General features: G+C 43.0%; 1 non-coding gene across 1 annotated transcript; it reads right to left on the reverse strand.

The window, feature by feature from the left end:
* Nucleotides 1–2,031: 2,031 nt before the first annotated feature.
* On the reverse strand, nucleotides 2,032–2,106 carry Trnat-ugu (transfer RNA threonine (anticodon UGU)). Its single transcript has one exon. It is a non-coding gene; the product is annotated as a tRNA-Thr (tRNA).
* Between the last annotated feature and the right edge of the window lie 625 nt (nucleotides 2,107–2,731).

Below are 2,731 nucleotides of genomic sequence, written 5' to 3' on the forward strand. Positions count from 1 at the left end.
ATGATTCAGAGTTAAAAAAAACTAATAAGTCGCCTACATATTACAGTTGCTGCCGAAAGAGGAGAACCATTATTTTCCCACAAAAGGAAATATAGTTAAAATGACGCTTCTATTTCGGTTAGTTTATGCGGTTACTAAAATTTGCCGTGAAAGTTACATAGTGGACTCTACCCTCCCCCCACAAGAAACGTACTTATCGTGGCTGTTGTGAGACTTTTGTACACAGTTAGAGAAAGTGTGTTAAATGTGGCGCGGACGGAAACACTAGGCTACGCTACAGGGCAATCTGCTCGCACAACGTTTAGTCGGCATTCATAATCGTTGGCGTAAACAACTCTCAATCAAATTACCACCTTCCAACCTAACTTAGATCTCGGGCTACACTACCAATCGGCCTGTCATCACAACCAAATATTTATTGAGTGGGGGTGGGGGGATTTCCTGTATCTCTAGGAAAAACTGTCAGTTTTGTCAGACTCAACAGCAAGATTTACCAATGGTAAACACTTTTTAGACGGCTCGTAATTTTAGAATAGTCCTCTTCGTCTTACTTGGCATAAATTGTTCGCTGGCGTCCCAGCAGCTAGCTCCCTCAGTGTCTGCTTCTGCCATCGCACCACGCCAGTCTGCTGTTGTCCTAGCAGACCGAACGCACCGCACATCCGACACCTTCGGAACCACTCACTGGCCAGTTAGCAACTGAGCGGAACACTGTTTACATCGTGAAAGGAAAACTATGCAAAGATGTACACTTAAATGGCACGACTGAGTAGCACACACACAGTAATATCTGAGGAATGTCCTTCGACACGCGCAGAACGAAAGTCTTCTCGCGAACGTACAGCGTCTCTGAAAAAAAATCTAGTGACTATATTCCGGCGTTACGGCCAGGTTCTCATACAAATGAGCAAAAAAGGGTAAATTTGAAATTTTTTTTGAGACAATGAAAATACATTCGAACGATCTGTTTGGGAATTACCAGTGACAATACTATGAGCTTAATTTTAGATTTTCAATAAAAAATGGCGCCCGTAATTATGATTTGATCAAGGGCTTGCGAGACTGGAGTACGCAGAGTGCGTGCAGTGTGGCACCTCAGATGTTACCTGAATTCAAAAATGGGTAACATCAGTTGATACTACATTATTTCTCTGAACTTGAAAATGGATAACATCAGTCGATAATACATAAAATTAATGGGAGCGTATACCTAACCGCAATGAAACAACCTTAAATTTAACGATACAGTGCTAATTCGAACTTTGAGTTCGATTTTGAGGGGTTTGTTTCACTCCTTATGCCTACACAAAAATTAGTTAATATTAACAAATGTCATATTATAGCTATAAGTTCCTAAGAAAAGTGTTTACTTTTAGGGGTCAGAGGTAGATGTTAAGAGAACGAACCACTTTTAATTTATGCTGCATGCCGTTCTGAGAAAATAGTTACCCGAAAAAAATGTGTTCAAAGTTTAGGGAAAACATTTAGTTATATTATTACTTCGATTTGCATGAACTGAGTGTTACATATATATTTTTAATGTCGCTGAAAACGAATCTGAAGTCAGATTTTCAATATTCAAAACAGCTAATCCAATACGGAGGTTAACCGATTATGTTTTGACCAATTTTTACCAAAAATGTATTTTCGTTATTTACGTTTAGTCTGGAATTCAAGGAGTATTTATCAGCCCTTCCTCTACCTCTGATTGTTCCTAGACAGCAACTTCCTGTTCTTCTTGGCAGGAGAAGCCGATCTGTCTAAGCTGGATATGCAGCACTCGGCAGCCTGCACTTGATATTCGTCCGTATTTTCGGTGAGTATGTTTGCATGCATTCTGCAGTATGAATCCTTTTGAGCACGTGCGACACGGGACGAGTTATCATCTACATCTATATGGATACCCTGCAAAACACATTTAAGTGCCTGGCAAAGGGTTCATCGAATCACCTACACAACTGATAATTAATTGAAACCCTCAGCTGCCGACAGGTGTTGTTGATATACTTCGATGGGGACAGCTGAAAAGTGTGCCGCTACTGGGACTCGAACCCAGGATCTCCTGCTTACAAGGCAGACGCTCAATCCATCTGAGCTATCGAGGGCACAAATGAACAGCACGACTGCAGGAATTTATCCCTCGCACGCTTCCCGTGAGACTCACACCCCGAACCGCCCACAATCCGATTACGTAATGTACTTAATAGGTATTTGTCCATCCACTCATTACTGGCTCACACTAAGGTGACGATTTCCGTAAGATTTCCGGTAGCCTGTGCGCATTCGCACAGACGAAGGTCAATGGCTGGGTGACGTTTAACCATAGATATGAAGATAGTAACTGTTCTAGAAAGAACAGGCGCCACTGACGACCTTGCAGCTCTTCTAGAATACATGATAGACCGGCCGATGTGGCCGAGCGGTTGTAGGCACTTCAGTCGGGAGCCACGCGACCGCTACGGTCGCAGGTTCAAATCCTGCCTCGAGCATGGATGTGTGTGATGTCCTTAATTTAGTTACGTTTAAGTCGTTCTAAGTTCTAGGAAACTGATGACCTCAGATGTTAAGTCCCAAAGTGCTCAGAGCCATTTGAACCATCAGTCCGTATGTTTGCACACTACTTACAGTAACTTATGCTAAGGACAACACACACACAACCATGCCCGAGGGAGGACTCGAACCTCCAACGGGGGGAGCCGCGCGAACCGTGACAAGGCGTTGGACACATGGC

Source organism: Schistocerca gregaria, unplaced genomic scaffold, assembly GCF_023897955.1.
Source record: "Schistocerca gregaria isolate iqSchGreg1 unplaced genomic scaffold, iqSchGreg1.2 ptg000526l, whole genome shotgun sequence".
Taxonomy (NCBI): domain Eukaryota; kingdom Metazoa; phylum Arthropoda; class Insecta; order Orthoptera; family Acrididae; genus Schistocerca; species Schistocerca gregaria.